The sequence below is a fragment of the Chelonia mydas genome, chromosome 3, assembly GCF_015237465.2.
Source record: "Chelonia mydas isolate rCheMyd1 chromosome 3, rCheMyd1.pri.v2, whole genome shotgun sequence".
NCBI classification, from domain to species: Eukaryota; Metazoa; Chordata; order Testudines; family Cheloniidae; genus Chelonia; species Chelonia mydas.
In genome coordinates, this window is record NC_057851.1 from 42,402,906 (window position 1) to 42,427,473 (window position 24,568).

Here is a 24,568-nt window from a genome sequence, read left to right on the forward strand (position 1 = left end):
CTCTGTGTGTTGGTGGTGACTGCCACCATCTCAGCCATCACCACACAAAGGGGGCATTTCATTGTTCCTGAAGTTAGCCTAAATGATGGATTGTTAGCAGCTCATAAGCTTTACTGATGGCTGCAATTGCTTTTAGATCAAAATATGCTTGATGGAAGTTATTAATACCTTCCGGCATAACAATGTTAAATTCTAGGTTAGACACATCAAACCATGAGACTTCAAGGAGCTCTTCTTTAATCCAGACTCTGTTACCTTTCTTCTCTATTTACTTTGGAGACTGCTTTTTCATTTGCTGTAAAACAGATGCCACCCTGTATCCTTCAGTCTTGATATCTTTTCTATGCTGGATTTCAACACCAAGTATGATAGGCTGCACTACTTAGAGCACAATGTACAGTATAAGAATGCACACCGTGCCTTCCAGAAGATTTTTTCATTCACTTCTTCTCATACAGGTACCTGCTTGAAGGTTATCATGTCATACATGGAAAACCCCCTTCAATTTCTGGAAGCATTGATGCCTAACCTCTAGTAAACAAGACACTCAAAAGGCTCACAAGTGATTCTGAGTTTTGAACAACAACCTTCTAAAATGGCTTCTCCTGACTTCCTTTAGAAATCAGAAAGGGCCAATGGTGCACAAAGTGGCAAAACTTTAATGGCAAAGCTTCTATGACTTCAGTGGGAGCAAGTGTTGGATCATGAAGCTCTGATCCTACTTACAGATATACATAGGTGGGCCTTATGCTGGTGCAAAGCTCCCCCGACTGGACTGCAAGGATCCACCTGCATGGATTTACTTGAAGAATCTAGAGCCACATGGTTAATAAGATTAGATAGCTCTCTCCTTTACATGAAGAAAATTTTGCCTTATTCTGCTTACTTGCACCCATATAAGAGATCAACTGGAAAACCCTATATGGGTAAGGACAATTCCCGTGAGTAAAGGAATTCAGGATCAGGATCTCTCTTCATTTTCTAACTTTGTTATTGTTATAGTTTTCTTATGATCTTAGGTCTACATGTCACTATCATAAATGGAACCACAATTACAGGCCTCTAGCAGAAAGTCCATCTGGGGATTTGGGTTGCCAGCCCTAAAATTCCTGGTCCACTGGGATGTGGGAAGAGGGCTGAACAACATTCCCCACCCCCCACAACAGCATGCGTAGGAGGGCTCAGCAAAGCTAACTTCCCTTTGTAAGAGCTGCTTCTCATGCTCAAGGGTCAATCTCTCTAGAGTGCTCCCTCTTAGACATCTCTGGTTTACACATCTCATCTTTTCCCATTTACCCAGTGAATAATTCATAAAAAATTAATAGCGCATTCATGCATCTTCTGAGGACTAAAATTAGCATCTGAAAATAAAATACAAATAAAATGAAAAAGTAGCACAAAAGACCTGCAAACTAGGCAGGATAGAATTATCACAGTTAAAAGCAACAATAATCTGCCATTACAGAAGTCTGTATGAGATCAGAACTTGCCCACTAAAGCTAAACAAAAATCTACCCCTGATCAGCCCAGTCCATTCAAATACAGGTACAGCTACCAAGGTATGTTTGATGTTCAAGCCTTTCTGAATATTTCCTCTAAAGAAAGGAAAAAATGTAATCTTTTAATGAAAACCAGTTAATAGCCTAGAATGCTACAGCAAGAATTCTGAAAGTTTGCTGGATGTAAGTAGTACTAGATTGCACATCTTTGGGGACTCAGATATACAAAATAGTACAAGACACAAGAGATAGTGTGCATTTTGTTAGCATCTATGGGGGGGCGGGGGAACAAAACAAACAAACACTTTACTGTTCTGATTAAAAACTGTCAGAGAACCAGGAGTCAGGATTCTGCTCCCACTGAAATTCTAATTAGCCTCATATTCCTAATATGTTGTTTTATCTGGGTCATCCATTTATAACTGTTTCTCAGATGTACCACAGGCAATGTGAAAACACTGCAACTACATGAAAGTTACTTGGATTTGGGCGCATGCGCGTGCGCACACACACACACACGAACAGCTGGACTTAACTAGAACTTTTCTGGGGGCTGCAAGCCTTTCACCAAATTGGAGAGTGAAACATTTTATGCTACCTTGATAGGTGTGGCTCTCCAGAGGCTGATTTTCACTGTCTTGTTTCAAATTTGATTAATATTAGTTTGTAGAAGCTCAAGTGGTGTAAGTCATATTGAAGGTCTTCTGTGTACTTAATTGGCCAAACCTGCCCCATGTGACTAAAGAGGCCAACCACAATGCAACCTGTGTTAAGTATATAGAGCGAAATTCTGGATTAGGTTGTGTTTTTAAGGCATAGCTCAGGAGGAAGGGGGGAGGAAGGATCATGGTATAGCAGGAGCTCCAGAAGGAATTCAACTGACCCAATATCATTCCTTCTGGGGAGTTCACATTTTTGTTGCTGCTCCACACATGCCCCGCCTGACCTTTTCCACAAGGCACACGCACACACAATCCTTGCACCCAGCCAGATCTCGCATGGCTTCCTCCTAACTGCTAGGGGCAACTCTGACATTAGTCATCGCATCACTGCATGTCAAGAACAAATCATGTCAAACCAACCTAATAGCTTTCTTTGACAGGGTAACAAGCCTTGTGGCTAGGTGGAAAGTGGTAGATGTGGTATATCTTGACTTTAGTAAGGCTTTTGATACTGTCTTGCATGACCCTCTCATAAAAAAACTAGAGAAATACCACCTGGATGGATCTACTATAAGGTAGGTGCATAACTGGTTGGAAAAGTGTTCCCAGAGAGAAGTGGTTCACAGTCATGCTGGAAAGGCATATCAAGAGGGGTTCCGCAGGGATCAGTTCTGGGTCTAGTTCTGTTCAATATCTTCATCAATGATTTAGATAATGTCATAGAGAGTACACTTATAAAGTTTGTGGATGATTCGAATTTGGGAAGGGTTTCAAATGCTTTGGAGGATGGGATTCACATTCAAAATTATCTGGACAAACTGGAGAAATGGTTTAAACTAAGTAAGATGAAATTCAATAAGGACAAATGCAAAGTACTCCACTAGGGAATCAATCAGTTGCACAGATACCAAAATGGGAAATGACTGCCTAGGAAGGAGTACTGTGGAAAGGGATATGGGGGTCATGGATCACAAGCCAAATATGAGTCAACAGTGTAATACTATTGCAAAAAAGCAAACATCATTCTGGGATGTATTAGCAGCAATGTTCTAAGCAAGACACGTAGTAATTCTTCTGCTCAGCTCTTTGCTGATTAGGCCTCAACTGGAGTATTGTGTCCAGTTCTGGGCACCACATTTCTGGAAAGATGTGGACAAATTGGAGAAAGTCCAGAGAAGAGCAACAAAAATTATTAAAGGTCTAGAAAACATGATCCATGAGGGAAGATTGGGAAAGAAAATGGGTTTGTTTGGTCTGGAGAAGAGAAGACTGAGGGAGGACATAACATTTTTCAAGTACATAAAAGGTTGTTACAAGGAGAAGGGAGAAAAATTGTTCTCATTAACCTCTGAGGATAGGACAAGTAATGGGCTTAAACTGCAGCAAGGATGGTTTAGGTTGGACATTAGGAAAAACTTGCAGTGGAATAAATTGCCTAGGGAGGTTGTGGAATCTCCATCATTGGAGATTTTTAAGAGCAGGTTAGACAAACATCTGTCAGGGATGGTCTAGATAATACTTAGTCCTCCCATGAGTGCAGGAGGCTGGACTAAAAGGCTTCTCTAGGTCCTGTGATTCTATGCTAATCTCTGCATTTGGATTCAATAGGGAAAACACACTTTCATGTCCATGCAGGACAAGCCACAATTTAGTGCTGTGTTTCTAGCTAAGCTCTGCAATTATATTTTGAGAGTAAAGAACCCTTATATACGTTTTCATGAATCCACTCACTTTACAGAATGGTTCAGCTGGGTAGAGGAGCAGAAGGAACAGATTTTCTGCTGAAATCCCAATACTAATATATCTCTAGATGAAACTGAGAACTAGTTTATTTTCCAGACTTAAATTCTCCTACAGTGAGGCCATATGCAAGCATGGTAGCAGATACACTGAGTAATGGAAAAATGTTAGGTATCTGGGACTGTTACTGTTTATATCTGTTCCACCTACGGGAAATATAGAAAAGAGCTGCAGCAAAGACAGCCCACCTGACAACAACAGAACAAACCCAGAGCTTTCCTCAGAGTCAACAGGCCTGATGCTGTTGCTTTTGCAGCCAGCGCAGTCGTTGACATGGTGCAAAGTGAGTGTAAAATACTACCATTTTTGGATCAGATGAGAATGAAAACAATAGGAGAGCAGCCCATGTCTGAAGTTCTCAGCTGCAAGAGCAAGATTCTGACAGCTACCCCATCAAACTTCTAAAAGAGAATGTAGTTCTTTGCCTAGTAAGAGAAGTGTTTTTTTTTTTCTGATGGCATAGACAGAGCCTTGTCAATGGAATGTGACTATTTTTTTCCAGAAAGGATTGTTTGAAAAGAAACTTCCCAATACATATTCCATCATGGCACATATTTGTGGCCCTAGTGAAAGCCTGGAGGGTTCCTTCCTAAACTTGTCTATACTTACAACACTGCTGTAGTGCTTCAGTGAAAATGCTACCTACACTGACAGGAGAGCTTCTATTGGCATAGCTACTCCACTTCCCTGAGAGGTGAGAGCTACGGCAACGGGAGAAGCCCTCCCATCGACACAGCACTGGGGGTTAGGTTGATATAATTATGATGGATTTTCCACACACCTGAGTGATGTAATTATACTAACATAAGCTCCTAGTGTAGGCCAAGCCTTAGTAAAAATAAATAATCAATCTTCCTGTTGAGAGATTACAAGTGAATCTCCTTATCACACTTGGATATTAGCATGTGAATGGAGGAGTTGATTGTATTTCAAAATGTTTTCTCCTTGTGGTTGGATATAGGTTATCCTCAGCTCATTGAGAGGAGTTTTTAGATCTGCACTCCCACAGCACTTGGCTAGTTTTCAGCCAATAGATAGCCAAACCAAAACCAAACTCAAGATTTATCAGAGCTGCATATTTTCAACATTACTTTACAGTGCAGAATGCTGGGGAATGAGAAAGTATGATGTGTCCAAACTGTCTTTTTCCACACAGCCTGCCTCAGAAAAATACTCCATATCTTTTGGCCCACAAAAATTTCAAACCAAGATCTATTGACACAATGCAGCCAAGAGGATATGAGCACCATCATTGCCAGGAGGCGTTGGAGATCGATTAGCCATGTGCCAGGGGAGGTTTAGGTTGGATATTAGGAAAAACTTTTTCACTAGGAGGGTGGTGAAACACTGGAATGCGTTACCTAGAGAGGTGGTGGAATCTCCTTCCTTAGGTATTTTTAAGGTAAGACTTGACAAAGCCCTGGCTGGGATGATTTAGTTGGGGATTGGTCCTGCTTTGAGCAGGGGGTTGGACTAGATGACCTCCTGAGGTTCCTTCCAACCCTGATGTTCTATGATTCTATGATTTGGATGGAAACGGATTCCATCGCCAGAGTAGCAATAAGATGGACACCTGAAGGCAAGCAAAATCGAGGCTGCCTGAAAACAACATGGCAAAGAGCTGTGGAAGCTGAGCTGAGAAACCTGGGGCACAGCGGGGGAAACATTGAAAGACTTGCCAGAAACAGACAGGAGCGAAGGAGCTTCATCACTGCCCTAAATGCCAGAGTCATAATGGGAACATGATATTGATGATGAGGCTTGATTTAAGCATATGTCATTGATTTAAGATTCTGTGCTTTAGCTACCAAACACTGTCTCATTTTCCTTAGACCTGGTCAATGCTTAAAATTTAGGTTGGCATCAGTATGTCTACACTTGGAGCTGGGCCTGTGAATCCCAGCTAGGGCACATACTGGCAGTAGCTGTCAAGCTAGTGTGTTAAAAATAGCATGTAGCCACAGCAGCATGAGTGGCAGGATGGCCTAGCTGCCCCAAGAGATGGTAGGCATGTGCTTGAGGCATCTAGCCTAGCCCACTGCTGCTGCATTCTATTTTTAGTGTGCTAACTTGATGAGAGCTACTGCAAGTATTTCCTCAAGCTGGAAATCATACCCCCCGCTCCAAGTTTAGGCATATCCAAAGATATGGTGCTCCGGGGTGGGAAAAATCTACATTGTTGAACAGTATCGCCATACTAACCTAACCCCCAGTGTATTGCATTGGCCTAGCTCCTATCATGTGGAGAGGTAGTGTTCCTATAGCAGCAGAAGAACCCCTTCTGTTGCTGTAGGCTGCATATACTCTATGATTGTATGTTGGCATTCTTGTGGGACCACAGCTATGCTACTATACTCCTCATAGGCTATGCAACTGGATAGTTTATTTCTCTTATTATTATTTTATCTGAAGTGGAGTTATGTTTGTAATCCGTATCCTTCATTGCAACAGTTAATCTGGGAGACTGTTTCATGATAGATTAGCCGAGAGAAGGTTTTCCAGAAATGCTACATTTCATACTGTTAAGTTTTGATCAAACTTGTTGACTTTGATTTTTTGTTTTTTGTTTGTTTGTTTTGCGGGGGGGGGGGGCGGGGGTGTATTTGTAAAATAAGGTAGACCAGTGCCCTTCATTGCATACAAACTCCCAATGCAAGTTTCATTTTGCATAGTTCCATGAAAAATAAAGTTTAACTGTGTGCTCTTTCTAGATTAGCTGAATGTATACAGCAATACAAAGAAAGAAATAATTGATAGTAATGCAGTAATATCTGCCTTCTGTACCAATTTAAAAGATACCAGGGAACAAAGGAATTGTAGACTAAGACTTAGTTCATGTGTCTGAAGACCTAAAGATCCTAAAATGAGCAGATCATTATTAATTATTTCTATTGCAGTAGTACCCAGAGGCCCCAATCTTAACTGGGGGTTAAACGTGATGGCTACCTGCACACATCTCACTACAGGATCAAGAGCTTAGTTCTCAAGACAGCCCAAGAGCCTCACAGAAAGGCATGTTATAACAATTTTCTACCAGTAAAATCACAAATACCAGTTCAATTCCATCATATTTTTACTATTGTTGGTTCAGCAAAAATGAACTGATTACTTTTCCAAAAAAACTGGAAAAAAGAAATTATGGAACAAGAGTAAGACACACACACACACACACAATTCAGCCTTCAAGGGCAACCAGAGGTTTAACTATAAATACAAAATTCACCCCCTGCCTTGTGAATTTTATATTTGTTCTCTGAATCTGTTTTCCATTGTCACACTTTTTTTTAATCTGATGATGCCCACCTCATCCAACAGTTACACTATTTTTTATGCCTAGCAGCTAAATAGAAAAAGGTCCCATCACTTTAAATTGACTTCCATAAAGTAATTTGACAACTGTAAACCAGAAGAAATCAATTCCTGGTCCTTGGTTGTTTTGGATCTGACACCACTTAAAAATAATCCTTGACTATTGTTCACTACTATTTCCATCCAGTCTTATAACTGGAATTTCAGCTTTATAGCACTCTCTACTTGGGGGCTACAATGAAAATAATGTGATACAGCTAGAAAAAAAGGCAAACCTCTTATAACAATCTATGACTGCAACTATGCACAGAAACCACAGTTGTCTTTTAATCCCATTGTACATGCAGCACAGGAAATAGAGCTGCCCTAAATACACAAGTTTCTATACTTCAGCTAAAAATGACTCTTCATTAGCTGTTAGCAGATTTGAGTTTATGGGCAAAGTTTTCTTCTGCAGGAAGTAGACAAAACTCCATTACAGTCTGCAAAACTGAACTTGGTCCATCGACACTGGTAGAAAATTTAGAGCCATATTCCCTTCCAGCTCTGCCACTACATGGCAACATAATTACAGACTATAAAGACTTGAGCCTTCTGACATATTCCATGCAGTAGTAGGCACATGACGTATACACACATTCTTCTTATGCATGTCTTTGTAGAAAAGAGTGACTCACCAGCCATTGCACCCCTAGTGGGTAGGGTGTAGCAGACTCTCCTCTTCCAGCATCTCCTGTTGACAGATGCTCTGGCCGTGCTATGGTGTATGTCATTTCATGACTCAGGCCTCCAGCCAGGTCACTTTAAAATCTCCTTCCAGGGTAACAGAAAGTCCTATAAGTTGTAGTCCAACAGCCTCATACCAAGTCTTTGATTTGAGTCTTTCCAACCCTAGCCTCCAGGGTCTTCACACCACCTTTCTGTGTTGGCCTATAGGGGAACCTAGGTCCTCTCCCTCCTGTGGGTTCCAGCCCAGAGACCCAGTAATAAGCAAAAAAGGTTTGTCTATACAGACTCCTCATGTCTTCCCAGTTTGCTTCCTCCATGGGCTTCTTCCTACCTCAGTGTGTCTGTAGACTTTTTCCACAACCCCTTCCAAGGGGTTCTTCTCATGCTCCAGAACCTCTCAAAGTTCACCCTTCTTTTGGGACAGAGGCTTACAAGACATTGCCCAAAGCATTACTCCCAAAAAAAACAAATTCCAAATGAAAATATAAACTTAAATCACTGCTGCCCTCCTCAGGCTTGAAACTTCCATCCCTCTTAAGTTTCCCTGTACTTCTTTCCTCAGTTGAATACCAGCTTCCCTGGAGTTTTGCCCCTATCTTCAGGCCCAACACAATATCTTACTCTTCCCTTGTGGTTTTCCCCAGTTCTCTTTTAAACTGATTCTATCAGGCCCTTCCCGAAGAACAGAAACTCACTGTCTCTCTCTCTTTCTCTCCCAACTGAACTCTCTCTTTCTTTGTGGGGCTTCCTAACCCTTTCCTAGCTGTGTCCAATAATTGCAATTAAGCCGCCCAATCAGCACCATCTGGGGAAATAGTTGCTGAATCACAGGTAAAGCTGTCCCCAACTCCTCTTAAAGACCCAGCCAGCCCATGACAGGCTTCAATTATATACACGCTGAATCAAGCATCTCCATGTGATTGCACTGGCTATCACTATGCAGCCTTTTTTCACCGTGGTGAATCAGCTCCCCCCATAAGTACAAATTTTATCAAAAATATGCTCTTGTGTCTGTACTAGAAAGGTGATGTTTCCTACCTCATAGCATCATTAGATACTTTATAAACTGATTAGCCCTCAAAGCAAATATGTTACCATGTTTTTTTTCTTATGTAACCACATCTGTGATTTCCCACCCAGTATGTGGCATGCAAGTAGTAACATGCAGCCGTAGCTGCTGCTACTGCTACTTTTAGCTGCAGCTTCTTGGGCTGCTCATTGCCTTACGCCCAGATTGATGGCAGCAGTGGCAGATGGTTTAAAAAAATCCCTTCAGTTCACATCACTGATGCTTGGACCCTTTGTATGAACATCACATATACTTTACTGTTTTCTGTTGTTATTTTTTTCTTTTTCCTAGGCACTTGAGCACATGCCTACATTTAGCTATATGAGAAGTATCATTGACTTCAACAGGAGTAATCATGTACTTAAAATTAACCAAGTGCTTACATGCTTTGCTAGGTAGGAGCCTTTCTGAAGATTTGAAGTGAAATTTGAGCCTTGATAGGTTTCCTTTATGGCTCATGTAGGAAATTTTATTAAACGTATAATTCCTTCTGGTGAAATATTTTGTAGTGGCATACCCCATTCTAATGATTAGAGATTTAATCTAGGTTTTAGAGTAGCAGTCATGTTAGTCTGTATCTGCAAAAAGAAAAGGAGGACTTGTGGCACCTTAGAGACTAACAAATTTATTTGAGCATAAGCTTTCGTGAGCTACAGCTCACTTCATCTAGTATCCAGTCTTCTAAAAAATACAAAGTCCAAGGAGTGGGCTCATTAAATAAACATATTATCCCTAAACTTCTCATGAAACCTAAGGAGAAAACAGAGACTGTGTCTGTAACTTTCTTCATGTCATGATACCCCTGATCAGAGTCCATCTTGCAAATAGAACAATAAAGATATGTAATCCAGTTTTCTCTTGAAAACAACTTTCTGGCTATTATGAGATTAGAACTAAAATTAATACTTTGTACTTCAAAAGTGGATGCTTTAGCTGGTAGAACTTCCCAATTAGCAATTAGGATGGAGGAGATGGGAAAGAAACAGAGGGAAACAAAGAGCAAGTTTCTGAAATGGAAATACATGACTCCTTATGAAGCCTAGTGCATTCTCTATAGAAAGATAAAGACCATGGAATACCACATAAAAACAAATATTATTCACAGTGGTTTCCTTTGATAACAGCTGAGGCAACCTTTTCAAAGTTGTTTTTTCTAATTCTCTTGATATTTTTAACTCTCCTGTTTCGGTCTCAAAGGAATTTTGAATATCTAATAAAGATACTGTTTACGTGCCCTCAATTATATCTGCTCAACCACTTTTTACTGTTATTGTTTCTTGTAACCCATCTATTGATCAGGAGAGACTGGTGAGATGTTTATGGAAATAGAAAGACAATCTTCTTTATGAAGAGCAAAGGATAAATAAATCTTTAATGATGGGGCTGAGGTTACCCATGCTTATGGAAAGACATTACTTTTATTTTGCCTACTGATTTGATCTCCCTGGGCTTTCTGATTTATTTCCTGCAAAATTGCAGCTCAGAAAAAATGTGTATATTTTCTTATGATGAGGATCCAAAGTCCTTTTTGGCGTCCCAGATTTATAATGAAGAATATAACTCTGACACTGAATTAACTTACTCTGTGGTACTTAATTTTTGAACTATCATCTTCAGCCAATTGTTCACATTATGCAAAGTCATTTGAGCTCAGAAATGTAACAAATGATGTAGTACAACCCCCAAAACAGAGTAAATGAAGGAAAAACGTTCAATTTTCATAAATTCTTAGATTATAGAGCCAGATGGGACTATTGTAATAATCTAATCTGACCTCCAGGCCATAGGATTTACTTGAATTAATTCCTGTTGGAACTAGAGCATATCATTTAACAAAACATCCAATCTAGATTTAAAGATTGCCATTGATAAGGAATCTCTTGGTGAGTTCTTCCAGTAGTTACCCTCACTGTTAAAAGTGTGTGAATCTGAATGTGTCTAGCTTCAGCTTCCAAAAATTGGATTTTATTATATTTTTGTCTGCTAAACTGAAGAGCCCTCTTCTCAAATTTCACTTCCCTATCTACATAATGATAGACTGTGATTAGGTCATTCCTTAGCCTTCTCTTTGATAAAGTAAACACACAGAGCTCTTTGAGTCTATCACTATTAGGCATGTTTTCCCTATCCTTTAGTCTCATGGCTCTGAACCCTCTCCAGTTTTTCAACTTCCTTCTTGAATTCTGGACATCAAAATGAGACACAGTATTCCAGTCACAGTCTCACTAGTGCCAAATATGAAAGTTAATATAACCTCTGTACTCCTACCGTATATTCCCCTGCTTATACATACAAATTTCACATTGATCCTTTTGGCCATAACATCATACTGGAAGCTCATGCTCAGCTGGTTATCCATCATAAATTGCACATATTTTTTCAGAATCACTGCTTCCTAGGATAGAGTCTCAAATCCTGTCAGTATGGCCTGCATTCTTTGTTTCTAAATCTATGACTTTACATTTGCCATATTGAAATGCATATTGTTTGCTTGTGCGGTTGGTTCATAGTATAGATGGATCAACAAAGCTGCTATTACTTTTTAATTCTCAAAGAGCAGTGGATTGCATTTTTCCTGAAAGACAATAAACAAAGTTGTATTACACTGAAAGTTTCCAGAGTAGCTCGATTAATCTCCAGTTGAATGTCAAATATGCACTAACATTATCAAGAATGTTTCCATCTTACTCCAGTTGGACAGGCTAATTCATAAGAATTTTATATCCGCACATAATATGCCTTTCCTGGAACTGTGAATCCATTCACTCTTTTGTTTACTGCCACTTGTGTATTCATATGCATTCCTGTCTATAGTGTTTACGGTATTCTTGAGTTTTTGCAGTCTGCTAGACTCGTTCAGTATTATAGGATGTTATTTCAAATACAGTATCCATTAAAAATCAATCATTGATAAAAAATAATAAAAAAGACAAATTAGCAATCCAGAAACATGGTATTTAAAAAAAAAAAAATCATTAAGGCAAAGAAACAGCAAAGTATGCACGAGTACTGACAGTATAAACTTTTAAGTGCATCTGATGGCATTGTAAAATATTGATAGGACTATAGATTTAGGTTGTATATTTGAGAAGTCTTACAGGAACAGACCAATTTAAAGTCCATGATTCCTTTTGTGGTGGCTAAGCTAATGGACTGGAAAAAGAAAGGTCTGCATTTTTTTAAACTTGTTTTAATATAGTCAGGTATATAATGCAGAGACCACAAGTTTTATGAGCTTGTGCAAATCTGCTCCACTAAAGAACACTGCATCTGTATTCTGCACCTGCTGAAACTTCCAAGTTGTTCTTAAAGGGGAATTCCAAATAGAGCATGTTGCTGTGATACATCCTGGAAAGGAATGAGCTATCATGGAAAGTTCTGTATCAGCAACCTGCTAGCAGACCAAGGTTAAAAAATAAAAATGAGAAAAACACCATGGCTGCTGTTCGGGAGTCCAAGAACAGTTGGGATGCAGAAGTGTCCCCAAACCTTAAATCTTCAAAGGGCTGCTGTGCTCCATGAGTCAGTGTTATGGAATCCCTCTGTCTAGTGCAGTAGTATTTGGTAAGAGCAACCATAGAGATGATGCACATACACAAATAATTTTCCAAGTCAAAGAAACAAATGTAAATGTTTCAGTTAGAGCAAGGATAAAATGAATAGAAAAAAAACGAACGCTTGAAGCCGTGGGTAGATTTATGTCTGTTTTTAATTATAGTTGCTGTGAGAGGCTTTTGTTAACCCAATAGCTGGCCTGTCTCTGGTATTTTCATGTTTTGCAGTCCCAAAAAAATCAGAGTTTTCAGCCAATGCATACAAAGCCCTTGTAAAATATTCAACATGTTCCTCTGGTTCTTGACTTCTCTGGTGAAAACACGCTTTTTTGTAAACCACATTTCTCTGAGGTATAAAGTATGCATATCAAACGTAGCCAGAGTTCTTTCATAGTCATTTTTGTGACTGTCTTCTTCAGTAAAGTAAAAGTATTTAAAGATATTCTCTGCTTGCTTCCCCATAGCATAAATTAAAGAAGATACTTGAATATCTCTAGATTCCTGGTGGAGTTTTGTAGCAAATTGAAATATTGCAAAATACTACTTCCAGTCTGTCCATTGTGAAGGTTTGTAAAAGCTGAAGTTCTCTGAGGCAACGAAGAATGGCATGTTGATTAAATCAATCCTAAAACCTTTGTGGCTTTGTTCCTTCTGTTTGCAATCTTTATTGCTGTGTTCCTTCTATTTCTGCTCTCCTAACCTAAGGGTATGTCTACACTACGAAATTACTCCGATTTTACAGAAGTTAACTTTTGGGAACAGATTGCATAAACTCAAGTGCATGCATCCACACTAAGCACATTAATTCAGCAGTGTGCGTCCACAATACCGTGGCAAGCGTCAACATTCCAAGTGGTGCACTGTGGGTAGCTATCCCACAGTTCCCGCAGTCCCCGCTGCCCACTGGAATTCTGGCCTGAGCTCCCAATGCCTGATGGGGCCAAAAATTTGTCACAGGTGGTTATGGGTAAATGTCATAGGTCAACCCTCCCTCCATGAAAGCAACGGCAGACAATCATTTCGCGCCCTTTTCCCTGGATTGCCCGAGCAGAGGCCATAGCACATCTCACCGTAGCAGCTATGACCATTGTAAACACCTCGCGCATTATGGTGCAGTTTATGCAGAACCAGAACCTGAAAAACCAGGCAAGGAGGTGATGGCAGCACGGTGACGAGAGTGATGAGGACATGGACACAGATTTCTCTAAAATCGCGGTCCCCGGCAATTTGGAGATCATGGTGTGAATGGGGCAGGCTCATGCCGTGGAACGCTATTCTGGGCCTGGAAAACAAGCACAGACTTGTGGGACTGCATAGTGTTGCAGGTTTGGGGTGATTCCCAGTGGCTCCGAAACTTTTGCATGCATAAGGGCACTTTCATGGAACTTTGTGACTTGCTTTCCCCTGCCCTGAAGCGCAAGAATACCAAGATGAGAGCAGCCCTCACAGTTCACAAGCTAGTGGAAATAGCCCCTTGGAGGCTTGCAACGCCAGACAGCTACCGGTCAGTCGGTAATCAATTTGGAGTGGGCAAATCTACTGTGGGGGTTGCTGTGATGCAAGTAGCCAACGCAATCATTGAGCTGCTGCTATCAAAGGTAATGACTCTGGGAAACGTACAGGTCATACTAAATGGCTTTGCTGCAATGGGATTCCCTAACTGTGGTGGGGCTATAGACAGAATGCATATCCCTATCTTGGAACCAGACCACCAGGGCAGCCAGTACAAAAATTGCAAGGGGTACTTTTCAATGGTGCTGCAAGCACTGGTGGATCACAAGGGACGTTTCCCCAACATCAACGTGGGATGGCTGGGAAAGGTTCATGACGCTCCCATCTTCAGGAACTCTGGTCTGTTTAAACGGCTTCAAGAAGGGATTTATTTCCCAGACCAGAAAATAACTGTTGGGGATGTTGAAATGCCTATAGTTATCCTTGGGGACCCAGCCTACCCCTTAATGCCCTGGCTCATGAAGCCATACACAGGCACCCAGACAGTAGTCAGGAGCTGTTCAACTACAGGCTGAGCAAGTGCAAAATGGTGGTAGAGTGTTCATTTGGACGTTTAAAGGGTCGCTGGTGCACTACTGACTCGCTCCGACTTCAGCGAAACCAATATTCCCATTGTTATTGCTGCTTGCTGTGTGCTCCACAGTCTCTGTGAGACTAAGGGGGAGACGTTTATGGCGGGGTGGAAGGTTGAGGCAAATTGCCTGGCCGCTGAATAGGTGCAGCCAGACACGAGGGTGATTAAAAGAGCACAGCAGGAAGCGTTGTGCATCAGAGAAGCTTTGAAAACCAGTTTCATGACTGGCCAGGGTACTGTGACACTTCTGTTTGTTTCTCCTTGATGAAAACCCGCCCCCTTGGTTGACTCTAATTCCCTGTAAGCCAACCGCCCTCTCCCCTTCGATCACAGCTTGCTTGCAAAGGAAATAAAGTCACTATCATTTAAAAAACATGTATTCTTTATTAATTGATTATAAACATAGGGAGATAACTCACAAGGTAGACTGGGTGGGGTGTGGGAAGAGGGTAGGAGAGAAGGAAAAGGCCACTTCAAAACTTGTTGAATGACAGCCTTCTGTTGCTTGGGCTATCCACTGGGGTGGAGTGGTTGGGTGTCCGGAGCCTCCCCAGCCCCCGCGTTTTTGGGCATCTGGGTGAGGAGGCTATGGAACTTGGGGAGGAGGGAGGGTGGTTAAACAGGGGCTTCAGTGGCAGTCTGTGATCCTGCTGTCATTCCTGAACCTCCACCAGATGCTGGAGTATGTCCGTTTGATCCTGCAGTAGCCCCAGTGTTGCATCCTGCCTCCTCTGATCTTCCTGCCGCCACCTCTCATCTCGATCGTCCCTCCTGTCCTCATGTTCATTGCCACTTTCCTGTACTGTGCTACTGTGTCCCTCCACACATTCTGCTGAGCTCTGTCAGTGCCAGACGACTGCATGAGCTCCGAGAACATTTCATCGCGTGTGCATTTTTTTCGCCGCCTTATCTGAGATAGCCTTTGGGACGGTGGAGGGAGGCTTGAAACATTTGCAGCTGCTGGAGGGAAAAAAAAGGGAGTGAAGTATTTAAAAAGATACATTTTACAGAACAATGGCTATACTCTTTCACAGTGAACAACACTATTCACATTACATAGCACATGTGATTTTGGTACAAGGTCACATTTTGGATCTTATATTGAGTACCTACGGCTTTGGTGTTAGAGATCACACAAGCAGTGCCAGGCAACAGAATTCAGCTTGCAGGCGGCCACGGTAAGCCATAGTCTTTCGGCTTCTGCAACCTTCATAACAGCAGTGTCCTCCTTTCCCATACCAAGCAAAGCCTGTTGAGTTGGCCATTTAGTGCTGCGGTTTTCGTGTTAAACTGCAGCAGCAGAAACCAAACTAACCCCCCCACATCCAATCTCTGGGATGATTGCTTTACCCCTCCCCCCACCACATGGCTGGTATCAAGGAAGATCCCTGCTAGCCAAACGCGAACAGCTCAGCGCCAATGCCCGCCCCCACTGCTTGGCTAACTGTGGGGAGGATTTCTTTTCAGCCACAGGCAAACAGCCCAGTAGGAACGGCCACCTCTGAATGTCCCCTTAATTAAATTCCCCTATTTCAACCAGGTTACCATGAATGATGTCACTCTCCTGAGGATAACACAGAGAGATAAAGAACGAATGTTGCTTGAATGCCAGCAAACACCGGGACCATACGCTGCCAGGCTTTGTCATGCAATGATACCAGATTACTTGCTACTAGCATGGTGTGGTAAAGTGTCCTACCATGGAGGTTGCTCTCCCCAGAAACCTCTGCAAAGGCTTTTAGAGTACCTCCAGGATTTTCGCTCCATCCCCAGACACGTTAACAGACTTTTCCAGTAGCTGCCCTGGCCATGAATGCATCCCAAGTTCTCAGGGCAAATTAATCATTAAAAAACGCTTGCTTTTAAAACATGTATTATATTTTAAAATGTACACTCACCAGAGGTCCCTTCTCTGGCTTGATTGGGTTGGGAGGGTATTTCAGTCAGGGTGATAAAAAGATCCTGGCTGTCGGGGAGAACAGTGTGCTGTGTGCTCTCCTCAAGCTCAACCTCCTCCTCATCATCATCTTCCCTGTCTGCAAAATCCTCAGGCATGATGGAGAGTACCCCATCATCGGAGTCCATGGACAGGGGTACGGTAGTGGGGGCGGCCCCCCCCCTAGAATTGCATGCAGCTCAGCGTAGAAGCGGCATGTCTGGGGTTCTGTCCCAGAGCGTCCGTTTGATTCTTTGGTTTCCTGGTACGCTTGTCGGAGCTCCTTAAGTTTCACACGGCACTGTGTTGCGTCCCTGCTGTAGCCTCTGTCCATCATAGCCTTGGAGATTTTTTTAAATGTTTTGGCATTTCGTCCTTTGGAACATAGTTCTGATAGCACAGATTCGTCTCCCCATACAGCGATCCGATCCAGTACCTCCCGTTCGGTCCACGCTGGAGCTCTTTTTCGATTCTGGGACTGTATGGTTACCTGTGCTGATGAGCTCTGCATGGTCACCTGTGCTGATGAGCTCGCCTGGCCAAACAGGAAATGAGATTCAAAAGTTCCCTGGGCTTTTCCTGTACACTTGGCCAGTGCATCTGAGTTCAGACTGCTGTCCAGAGCAGTCACAATGGTGCACTGTGGGATAGCTCCTGGAGGCCAATACCGTCGAATTGTGTCCACACTAACCCTAATTCGAAACGGTGATGTCGATTTCAGCGCTAATCCCCTCGTCGGGGAGGAGTACAGAAATTGATTTTAAGAGCCCTTTATGTCAACAAAAATGGCTTTGATGTGTGGACGGTGCAGGGTTAATTCGATTTAACGCTGCTAAATTTGACATAAACTCATAGTGTAGACCAGGCCTAAGTCAATCGTAGAAATATGTGGCTTAGCAGATTGCATTTACTGTTTAACCTTCAGAGGTTCTTTGGATGCAATGAGCAAGTTTTACTTTCTCTGAGGGATAATTGCCAATTAAATAAAAATAAATAATAATACCCATTAAAAGGCATGATCCAAGGATCATTGAAGTAAATGGGAGTTTTTGATTGACTTAAGTGGGCCCTGCATCAGGCTTGTATAGCACTTTTCACAAGGACTTCAAACGTATAAATGTATCTTTGTATATTTATCAATGTAAGTAACCCACATATGAGCTGCCCTCTCCTAAAATCCTTTTTGTGATGTTGTCCAGTCTCCTGAAGTTCCCTCAGACTCAACTAACTATTGGCCTTTGGCTTCTCTGGATCTCAGATCTCCAGAGCTCTCTGTACAAGCCATTGAGGCTTTTCTGACTTGAAACAACATTTTTCATGGCCTTTGACTCTCAGCTTTATTTATAAAGTGCAATTTACTACTCTGACATACGTATAAACTGACCTCCCATTTCCCCCAATTAATGGCTTTAAATTTTAGCCTTTTTTCTTGCCCCTCATGTGACTGTCTCCAGTAGTTGTTGGCAAAAAATATTCACTATGTAGCAACATCAGCTAAAGTAGTTTTTTGTCTTTTTGCAAGGAGAGTAAAAGCCCAAACATTTTAGTCATTTGATTTACAGACTAAACTTTTTGCATCGTACTAGTTAGTGCAGATGTTGCTTGTAACCTCTAACCAAAGTTCACAAAGCTTTTATTGTTCACTTTGTTTGAAATTAGCCCTCATGTCGATAGTCAGTACTAGGCCTCTGTGCACCATTTATTTCCCACGGAAGCCCTCAAAATTGGGACTTCTAAATGGTGCACGTAGGCCTTGCATTAGCCATCGGCATGGTGGATAATTTCATGCAAAGTGAAAAATAAAAGTTAATTGAACTTGGTGTACCAAAACTCACTGTCTCAGAGCATGCCCACACATCAAAACCCAGCACTGCAGCTCTTCTGCCTCAGTTTCCCCACAGTAATCTTCATACTACTCCCACTGTAGAGGTTGCTTGACTGTCCAGCCAAGCCATTTTAAAGCATTCAATATCCTTCTGGGGTAATTAAGTCCCTTAGTCCAAGACTAAAACAAAAGAGTGTTCAGCCCCAGAAACTCAGCCTTCATTCCCCATCCTTTTGGGCAGACTTCCAGAATCAACACCCTATCTCACTAGTGGCCAACTCCTGGGTTCGAGTCAACCCAGCCATCTGGGTCAGGTCTACCCTCTATCAAGAGCTTTGGCCAGCCACAGTCCTCAGATAGCTCCTTGCTTGAGCCTGGCTTCTTGCCTCACATCAGAGCAGCATGTCTGCCATGTTCCCCAGCCAGCCCTCAACTGCTGGGCTTTACTCCTCAGTAAGGAATTAATAAACACAACCTTTGGTCTTACCTAGGCTCTTCTTCCAACTCATTCTCTACATATGAAAATTGCCCTCTGCAGACACTTCACCCCAACCCAAGCTCTGCAGAGCCATTTTGCCACTCTTCTGGCAGAGTGATGCCTTCCAGGGCTTTTTCTCCTCTCTGGCTGCCCTCTCTCCTCAGGGCTAACCACAGGAATCTCTCCTCCTCTTCCCTCCTAGTTCTTTCCCCCTGGCTGCAGAGGATTCAGACACCTTTCTCTTACGGAACTCCCTCCTTGCTTCCCCTTCCTCCTTTTAAGTCCCAGACCCTGTGCAGTTGTAACAGGCTTATTGAATAGGGTTGACTGGCCCCAGGCCTCTTGGACCTTAAAAGGGCAGACCACCCTGTTATACATGGTTAGATGTTACTAGCAACATCTGCACTAACTAGCATTCGGCAAGATTTTTATTTTTTAACTATTACATAGGCCTTGTGCACTGGGGGTATTTCTCCTGCAAACCTTTCACGTCCATATCTACATATACAACATTGCATACACATCAGAACAGCCATACAATCTTGTAGCCATAAGTCTTCTCTGCTCACTTCCCACTGAAATTTGACATCACACACTAAAACACACATGGCATACTCCCTTTTGGATGCCGCTTGGTATTACCATATCTGCTTTTCTCTTTTCAGTTGCAACCATGAAAAAGGACTAGGCTGTTTTACTATAGATAATTGTGGGCTACCTTTGCCCATTATCCTGGTATTCAGTACCTCATACTTTTGCCTTAAACTTTCTTCAGAATAAATTAACCAAAACAATCCCCTCTTGAATTAAAAGCAAGCCCCCAAGAGAACCACATCCATCTGCAAAAAATTCTATCAAGGGAGCAAGAAATGTATCAGATAGAATTCTAATATTTACCCATATGAACTTCACAGAATTTGGTAATAACAACTATTCCCTGAGTTTGTAAGTGACCATAACCGCTGCTCTCTCAGCCAGCAACATGCTTTTTTCTGCTGATTCAAATAGCCTTACAACAATCTCTCTTCTCTCTTTTCCCTCAGTGCCAATTACGTGCAGAATTTCTGGAATGGACTCTGTTGGAAAACATATGCCAGCTAGGAAGACAATAAGCCTTCCAACTATTCTCCCTACCTGCTTCTAGTGCAAATAGATATTTGCTGTAGCCCACTTTGTGGGTTGGTCTGTGTTTGGCACTGTTAGCATTATCATTACCACCTTCTTGGCCATGAGACATTCAGCTAGGTACTGTTTGAAAGAAATTGAAATAATTTATACTGAGATCACCAATTTCCACTTTAGTTGCACTGTCAAATGAAACATGGAATCACTTTGCAACCTGAGGCCCCAATCCTGTTCCTACTGAAGTCAATAAGAGTTATGTCATTTCAACAGAAGGTGGATCAGACCCTGAGTGATACAATGGCCACCCTGTATAAAGGTAAATAATGGACTTATATAGGTCCCTGCTGTATACAGTATGCTTCTTGTTCTGTTTACTTACAAGTTCTGGCACTGAGCAAGCCTTTATTGAAGGTTTCAGAGTAGCAGCCGTGTTAGTCTGTATCCGCAAAAAGAAAAGGAGGACTTGTGGCACCTTAGAGACTAACAAATTTATTTGAGCATAAGCTTTCATCACTTCATCCGATGAAGTGAGCTGTAGCTCACGAAATCTTATGCTCAGATACATTTGTTAGTCTCTAAGGTGCCACAAGTACTCCTTTTCCTTTATTGAAGGTCTCTTTATGAGTCTGTCATTTTGCCTTACAGAGTTATCACTCACCACACTCTACAGTTCCACTATTTTTTATTTGCTGGGACTTGTAAGAGATCATACATGAGCCAATAGAGTTTATTCCTTTGCAGGATTAATAGTCAATCTTTCAGTGTCTCTTTCTGGAAGGGGTGCCAACAAAAAGGTGTAATACCTGCCAGTAAGTGGCTGAATCTTTTCAGGAACATGAAACTTGCTAAGTGCAAGCTTTATTAAAGCATGAGGAATAGAACCACATGCATTAGCCAGGTCAAGGCAAGTTACAGCTCAATTGCTTCTGTCTCCTTTTTGTTTCATGAATGAATTGATCTCTCATATTAAAGTGTTCCCAAGAATTCTTAGTTTCCAGGCACTCATTCCTTTTGCACAGAGCTATCTAACTATTTATCTGCTAACACAGCTTTTCGGGGATTGCCTTGAAAAGTATATATTCTCCTCTGTTTAGCAGAGAAATTGATCTAGACTGTTTGATATCTGTTGACTCTTTGACTCTTGATCTAAAGCATCCATCCAGTTTATGCTACATCCTCAAACTATTTCTTGATCTGCTGACCAGTTTCAGTAATAGCTTCAAAATTTGTAACATTTCCTATGAACTTTCTAAGCCAACCCACTCAGCCTTGGTATTGACACTGATATTGGCTATATAATACCCTCTTATTTTGTTTTCATGTTGTTTGCTGCTGAAACAAAATATAACAGAGTCAAACTGAGTGCTGAGGCTGAGCTGATATAATTTGCAGGCTAAAGGGATGTATTCCAAGAGTGTATCAGAAAAAGCATTAGGGTGATATTAGAAGATCATATTTTAACTCATATCTTTTTACAGCTCTTCTGTATTTGCAACAACTTCATATCAGACTTCTTTACACCTATCCACCAACACGTATATTGGGCCATTTTACATGTGACTTTTGAATTTCCTGTCTGATTGACTCTTCTCTCCTATGATTCAGTTAAAAATGTACATACAAATGTTCACACATTATTGTCTCGTGGCCTATAGACAGTATCATGGGATACTAAAAACAATCCACTGTGGGGCTTTCCTTTTCACTGATCTGAGTGAAGAGCACTATTGCATTTGTACGTCTGCCCTTTTCATTGGGTTTTACAGCACATACTGGTAACTCATTCATTATTCTGAGACCTCTGAAGCATGGCATAGGGATATAGGGTTTATTATGCCTTAGTTTACTGAGAACTTTTAATACATTAAGACTCTGTGTTAAGGGAAAGAACCAGAAGTTTTATTTAATGCAACCAACTTTGCAGTTGGCCTACCCCAAAAAGAATAACACTGTGTGGACTGGCCCAGTACATGCTAGCCCTGTATAAAATCTTAAGGTAAATTCCTATTTTGAATGTTTCAGATTTTGATTGGGCACAGAATGGAATTCCTGTACACTGTAAGTTGAGCTAAAAACAGCAGTCAAACTTTCCTAGATTTTCTGGCTTTGTGTGAGAACTTTGATATTGTTTTTAAATAAGTACTTTACATTCAATTTCCTTTTTATGACAGTTAAATGGGGGTCAAGCTTTTAACAAAATTTATTATCCAGTAACAATATTTATTCTGCTGTGGGAAGGTTTATTATACAAAGCTCATCATACAGCAACGTGGTTTAGTATAGCCCTGATATAGTATTAAAATTTGTTGTGAAAATTCACTGGCATTCACATGAGATTTTAGTTCAAGTAAGTATTTGAAACTTGAGTTCAATGTTATGTCCTGTCCAACAGCTGGATCTTCCTCCCATTGCAGTGAATAGAAGTTTTGTTACTAACTTCAGCAGGATTAGGTTTTACTCATTGTAGACAGAATCTGTAACTCTTACTCAGATTATACAATGCCTGCTCATACAGATAGTCCTATTGACTTCAATGGACATATTCACATAAGTACTCTCCAATGGGTGAAATTTACACATAGCCTATGCGTCTATAACTCTATTTTCCCAATGATTAGATGAAACAACCTGAAGATATAGCAAGGCTGAAATCTCCTCCCTCTGATTGAGAGTGTTTACCCATCATTTGTCACCCTGATACAGTTTATTGGTTGTGTTGGATCCCCATCTGTTGTTGGATGACTACATGCAGATATGTCCTTTAACACTTTACCATCTGTGCCTACCTGGCAGATTGCAACTTTATCTTTCAGGTACAGGCCTTGCTACCAGATCACCTCTGGTACCTGAGACCTGGATTACTGAGACTGGATTACTGTGGTGTGCTCATAGATAGATTTAAGGTATAGCCTTAAAGCCTACACCTTAAATCTATCTAGAAACTTCAGCTGATGCAGAATGTGGCAACTGCTGGTCAATCAGTGCCTCTTCATGGCAAAATGTTACCAGGGCTCTGGGAACTACACTGGCTGCCTATTAGTTTGTGTATAGAATTCAAGGTGTCAGTTTTGACTAACAAAGCATTCACTGGCTTGGGATCAGCCTCCTTGAGAGATTGCCCCTCTCCCCAAGTCATACTGCCACAGGTGCAATCGGCAGAGGGCTTTGAGCTTGGTCCCTCCCTCTCATTATGAAAGGGAAGGGGGTTTTTTAAAGGGCCCCTTTTCTTTCAAATACTCTACTCATCAAGATCCAAAACAGCCCAATGTGTTGACCTTCTGGGCATGCTGAAAAGCTCACCTGTTTCAGCAAGCATCGGCAGAGATCAGAAACAGATGAGGGTGAGTTTGTCTGTTGTGAAAGGCCGAGGGAGGGTTTTAAGCTTTATCGGTCACATCATGTGTGGTAGGGTAAGGGGAAGAAGTGTTGCTGCGATGGTTGATTTTCACTTTGCATCTCCCACACTCTTGTGGTTTTAAAAATATGCAAAGGGTGCCCAGAATTTTGGATGTCTCTTTTCATTGTGGAGTTTGTTTAAAGCCATAATCTAAATAAATAAATACTAGAGCTTGTTAAAAAACAATCAATCTGAAATTATTCACCCATTTAGGGTCTTTATTTTTATTTTTTGCAAAAATTTAAAATTTATTTTAACCAGCTCTAATATATATAAAATCTGATTTAGTGCCAACATTTTCAAACATTGAGGTCTAAGGTTGGTCACCTAAATAGGTGTCCTGATTTCTATAATATCTGGGCAGACACAGCTCCGATTGACTTCCTACATGTTGCATTGAGTGGTGTATTCTCTGCTTATAAAGCTGTAACAGAAGAGTACAAAGTATAGAGCCTTTCACTCCATATTGGCTACCACAGAGTGTTGAGGCTATTGATGTTTGTCTTAACAAGAGCTTAATGAAGTTGCACCATTTATGTCCTGCTAAATAGTTGTTTTAAATGTGTTTTCTAACTTCTATCAGATTTGCATCCAAGGACCTCAAAACATTTATCAATCTTGTTTTGGTAAGGAGTCACCAAATGGTGATGTTTTACAGAGTCTTACATGTTCTTTTTCTTAGCAGGTAAGTAAGTTTTTATTCTTGGAAGAAAATGATGTTATCAGGTTTCCTTGGCAGTTCCTTGACGGACCTGTGTGGAGCAACAGGAGAATTTGCTCTTTGCCTTGATCAATGCATCAAGAGTTTTTGTTCAGGCAGAGTTGTTCCCTGGGAGCTGTGGGTTAGTGTTGGGCTGAGATTCCTGAAAGAAGGGATCGCCTGCATTCTGTTTGTGACCTCCGCTGTTCCAGGATCCATGAACATGTGTATATAACAAATTGTAATAAGAATATATTGACCACATCATTGATTTCTCCTCCAATGGGAAACTGATGTGCAAGGTCCCGACATCTGCTACTGAGTGGCAAAGGGCTGGCAATATAAATGAATTAAGCCTCACAATACCCCAGTGAGGCTAGGAACTATTCTTCTCCTCAT